At 38.4% G+C, this 5,706-nt stretch overlaps 1 pseudogene; it reads left to right on the forward strand.

Moving 5' to 3' along the window:
• The first annotated feature begins 334 nt into the window (after nt 1-334).
• LOC123842707 (akirin-1-like) lies at nt 335-911 on the forward strand (annotated as a pseudogene).
• The last annotated feature ends 4,795 nt before the right edge of the window (nt 912-5,706 follow it).

Here is a 5,706-nt window from a genome sequence, read left to right on the forward strand (position 1 = left end):
TCAGTCTGTTTTCTTAATTAAGTTATTTTCTTCATTGTTGATTTCAAGTGTTCTTTGTATATTTAGAACACAATTGTTTTTCACATGTATCCTTTGGAAAGAGATCCTTTTTTTCAAGATTTTCTGAGTCTGGAGCTTGCTGTTTATTTTTGAGTTTTTCCTGTCAGAGATCATAAGATTTTCATTTTAATAAATTGCAGCTTATTGATTTATTTTTTTACAAATAACGTATGCCTTGGGATTGGAGCCGGTGTGGCTTGTGAGCTACACTGAGGAGCCGGAGGTGGGGCTGCAGTTACCTCCAAATCTGCCTCTGGTCCCTGGCCCCTGAGGCATGGTGTGTGGGGCAAAATTGAAACAGCCCAGGGAGTTCGAGGCCGGGCTGTGGAGTCCTGGTTCCCCAAAGTGGCGGTGCTGCGCCCCTCTGCCCGGCCACACTCCAGGTCAGGCCCCCCGGACACAGAGACGCCACCGCTTCTCCAGAGCAGACCCCACCACTGACTCTGCAGCACCCCAACCTGCCCCACAACAATCCATGCCTTCCAACACTAGGACAAACTTTTCAGAACATAAAACAAGAATATAGTCCTTATCAGAGTTGGAGACATTTAGAAGCTGTTCTGAATCAGAGTGAAGCTTGTACTTTGGAAAGTCAGCCTCATTCCTCAGCACTCACAGCCCCTAGTTCTCCAGGTTCCTCAGGGATGAAGAAGGACCAGCCCTCTTTTCCCCTCTGACAAGTCAGAATAATATGTGAGCATCTCTTAAAAGACTATGAAGAGAAAATCCGGGAGGAGTATGAGCAAATCCTCAATACCAAACTAGCAGAACAATATGAGCCTCTTGTGAAATGCACACATGATCAGATTATGTGACGATATGGGACAAGGACAACAAGCTATGTGTCCTGAAGCTTTCTGGCATATCTGGGTACCAGGTTTGACCTCAAGAGATGGCTGCTGTACACTTTTTGCAACTGGTATGTTACCACATTTCAGCTCCAACATGGCATCCTGTGAACATGTAAACGTTTCTTCAGGTGCATTTCATACAACTTGGAAGACCTTTAAACTTTCTGGTTGCCACAAACATATCATTTTTTTCTGCTCATCCAATAAACAGCCGTGCCCTACTGTGATAGATTTTCCAAACAAAAATACCTGGAGCAGCAGTTTAGCAAAATATGCCCTCAGTGGCACTCAACAAATGGGGTTTCCCCAAGCACGGTTCTGTAAGAAGTGTGTGTGAGAGTGTGTGTATGTGTTTGTGCGTGTGTGTCTGTGTGTATTTTAAGTTATTATTGAAATTGTGCAAATATTTTTTTGATCTTGGGGGTTCTGGCTGTGAATTTGATGCATGACAATTATAGTTAAAAACATTTGCTTGGTCTACAGAAGATCATTAATGTTTTGTGACCATATAAGTTGTCACGGTAAATTGTTTTATGTTGTAGGTGTTATTGTTAAATACAGGGACTGTTTCCAGGCACAGAATATGGATCATAAGTTAGGATGGGCATTAGGGGTGATTATGAGGATGTAGCAAAAGTCTCTGGTCCTAGGTCTACAAATGTGTGGTGAGGAATTAGGACAAACTGGAGACGGGCCGTTTGACACATGGACTCTGCCTCGCCGTGTTGAAAAATACTTTGATTCCAAGCCTTCAAATACCCATGTGGAGTCTGTGCTCACCTCATTCACACAGAGAGCCCCTGGACACAGAACCGCTAAAAAGAAAAGGTCTCCCTGCAGCAGGAGCATCAGGGCTTGCTTGGGAGCATAACACATGTGAGTGTGGGGCTGGGCCAGCCCCTGGTGGCCCTGCTACTTGGAAGGAGCCCCTCTGCCTTTGTATCAGTTATTAAAAACAGAATTTAGATCCTTTGGTCAGGCTCCCCCAAATTCTTCTAAGAAGTGAGCATGTTCAACTGCTTGAGCTTTTTTGTGGCAACCCCCTGCCAAAAGTTGCTTTCGGACTGTTCTTCACCTTGTTTCCAAGGCTGTGCAACAGAATGTAGCCTCTGTTTTGAGGAGGTGGAAGTTAAGTATACATTTATTTTTTACTGTGACTTGTTCAGGACCCCATTTTACAGAATACCTTGTTTCCTTTATTATTGTTTCTGGAAAGGAAAGTTCTATTAAAATTGTCCTAGTTTGAATAGAGAACAGTTTTATTAATTAGGGCTTATGGTTTAGGAAAATGGTCCAGTTTCACCCTTCTGCCATCATGCAATCCAGTTGTCCCAACATCATTTGTGGAAGAGACTGTCTTCTTTTTCCACCAGATTTTTTTTCACGATGTGTTGTTGAAGATTGGTCCAGGGTCCATTTTTTGGTTCTCTATTCTGTTCCTTTGATCTATGTGTCTGTTTAAGAACCAGTACAATACTATCTCAATGACTACAGCTTTGTAATAGAGCTTAAAATCTGGAAACGTGATTCTTCCAGTTTTGTTTTTCTCTTTCAGAATGATTATGGCTGTCAGAGTCTTTTGTGGTTCTAAACAAATTTTAGGATTACTTGTTCTAGTTCTGTGAAAAATGCTGCTTGTTTTTGAAAGGGACTGCAGTGAATGTGTAGATTGGTCATAGTAGTATAGACAGTTTAACAATATTCTTCCAATCCATTAGCATGGAGTGGTTTTCCATTTCTTTTTGTCCTCTTCAATTTCTTTAAGTGTTCTATAGTTTTCAGTGTAGAAATCTCTACCTCTTTGGTTAGGTTTATTCCCAGGTATCTTGGGTTTGGTGCTATTGTAAATGAGACTGATTCCTTGATTTCTTTTTCTGCTGCTTCATTACTGGAAATGCAACAGATTTCTGTATATTGGTTTTATATCCGGCAACACTGCTGAATATATTTATCAGCCCAGAAATTTGATGGTAGGGTCTTTTAAGTTTTATACATAGACTATCATGTCATCTGCATATACTGAAAGTTGAACATGTTTCTTGCCAATTTGGATGTTTTGTATTTTGTTTTGTAATTTTCTTATTGTTGCCTGATTGTTAAGTCTAGGATCTCCAGTACTATGTTAAATAATATTGGTGACAGTGGACTTCCCTGTCTTATTCCTGACTGTAATGGAAAAGCTCTCAGTTTTCCCATTCTGAGGATGATATTGGCCATGGGTCTTTATATATGGCTTTTGCTGTGTTGACTTTTGTTCCATCTATCCCAACTTTTACATAGAATGGAAGCCTTTTACATAGAATGGATGCTCTACTTTTTCAAATGTTTTGTTTTGTTTTGTTTTGTTTTCTGCACCTACTGAAAGGATCATATGGTTCTTACCCTTTCTTTTATTAATTTGCTGTATCACTTCGATAGATTTCTGAATATTGACCACCCTTGCAGCCCAGGAATAAGTCTCACTTGCTCATGGTGAATAATTCTTTTAATGGACTGTTGGGTTTGATTTGCTAGTATCTTATTGAGAATATCTGCATGCATAGTCATCAGGGGTAATGACCTGTTCTTTTTTTAGTTTAGTCTATTAGTTTGGTGTCAGGGTAATGCTGCACTCATAGAATGAATTTGGAAGTTTTCCTTCCGTGTCTACTTTTCGGAACAGTTTGAGAAGAATAAGGTATTAACTTATTGTATAAATGTCTGGTAGAATTCCCCTAGGAAGCCATTTGGCCCTTGACTTTTGTTTTTTGGGACATTTCTGATTACTGAATCAACTTATTGTGGGTTTTGGATCTGTTCAAATTGCCTATTTCTTCCTATTTCAGTCTTGACAGTATGCATGTTTCTAAGGATTTATTAATTTCTTCCAGATTGACCAGTTTGTTGGCATATAAATGTTCATAACATTCTCTTAAAATTGTTTGTGTTTCTGTGGTGGTGCTTGTGATCTCTCCTCTTTCATTCATGATTTTGCTTATTTGATTCCTTTCTCTTTCATTTTGAGAATTCTGCCTTGGTGTTTATCTGTTTTATTAATTCTTTGAAAGAACCAGCTTAGTTTCACTGATCTGTTCTACTATTTTGTTTTCTTTTTCTCTATACCATATATCTGTGATCCAAACCTTTCCCTTCTTCTGCTTGCTATAGGCTTTATGTGCTGTTCCTTTTCTATGTCCTTTAGATATAAGTTTAGGTTGTGAATTTGAGGAGATGGAGGAATTTAACACAAGAGGAAGGAGGTAGTACTCGTAGCCACAGATTTAGTCAATACAGATATAAGATATCTGAACTAGAACTCCAAACCAAGATTATAAAACTACTAGCTGGATTTGAAAAAAAGTATAGAAAACGCAAGAGAATCCCTGACTGTAGACATAAAATTCTAAAATCTAGTCAGGCCGAAAATAAAAATGCTATTACTGAGATGCAGTCTCATGTGCAGGCCATAAAAATGAGGATGAATGAAACAGAAGAGGAAATCAGTGATACAGAAGACAAAGTTATGGAAAATAAGGAAGCTGAACATGCGTACTATCACGACTGAAATAGGAAAGACAACTATTAGATCATGAAGGTAGATATACGGAACTCAGCAACTCCATAAGTGAAATAATATCTGTATTGAAAGAGTCCCAGAAGAGGAGTAGGCAAAGGGGGCAGAAGGTTTATTCAAACAAATGAAAGTTCAGAACTTCCTTAAAGCAAGAAAAGAAACAGGCATTCAAGCCTAGAGGCACAGAGAACTCCCCTCAAAATCAACAAAAAGAAGTCAACACCACGACATACTATAGTGAAACTTGCAAATTTCAAAGATAAAGAGAAAATCCTAAAAGCAGCTTGGGACAAGATGTTCTGAAACTACAAAGGTTGACAGATAAGGCTGGTAGCAGACCTGTCCACAGAGACCTGGCAGGGCAGAAAGGACTGGCATATTCAATGTGCTATGTTGGAAAAATATGCAGCCAACAATACTATATCCAGCTAGGCTGTTTTTCAGATAAACAAAATTAAAGGAATTCATGTACACCAACCCAGTCCTGCAAGAAATATTAAAGGGGACACATAGACCAGAAAGAGATCCTGAAACTAACAAAGACCAGAAAGGAACAGAGAAAATCCACAGGTACATCAACATTACAAGTAACACGATGGCACTAAATTCATATTTTTCAATAATTACTATAAATATAAATGAATAAAATGGTCCAATCAAAAGACAGAACGTGTCAGATTGGATTAAAAAAATGTTATACAAAAAAAAAAAAGACTCATCAATATACTGCCTATAAGAGATTCATTTTAGATACAAAGACACCTCTAGATTTAAAAATGAGGGGGTGAGAACCAATTATCATGCTAATGGACATCAAAAGAAAGCTGAAATCTTATGCCAGAAGAAACAGATTTTAAAACAAAGATTAAAAGATATGTAGAAGGACAATATATCATTATAAAAGGGTCATCCAACCAGACGATCTAACAAATGTAAATATTGATGCCCATAACTTAGGAGCAGTCAAATGTATAAAGTAATTAATAATCACCTTAAAGAATCTCACTGATAATAATCCAATAATAGTGGTGGACATTAACACTCTACTCATAGCAAAGGATGAATTATCTAAGCAGAAGATAACCAAGGATACAAGGGCTTTGAATGACACACTGGACCAGCTGCACTTAATAGATATATTCAGAGCATTTCATCCTAAAGCAGCAGAAATTACATTCTTCTTGTGTACACATGGAACATTCTCCAGAATGGATTACATACTTGGTCATAAGTCAGGCTTCA

The sequence above is a fragment of the Mirounga angustirostris genome, unplaced genomic scaffold (genome assembly GCF_029215605.1).
Source record: "Mirounga angustirostris isolate CCGP_5_RB_7025 unplaced genomic scaffold, mMirAng1.0.hap1 SCAF_7, whole genome shotgun sequence".
Classification (NCBI taxonomy): domain Eukaryota; kingdom Metazoa; phylum Chordata; class Mammalia; order Carnivora; family Phocidae; genus Mirounga; species Mirounga angustirostris.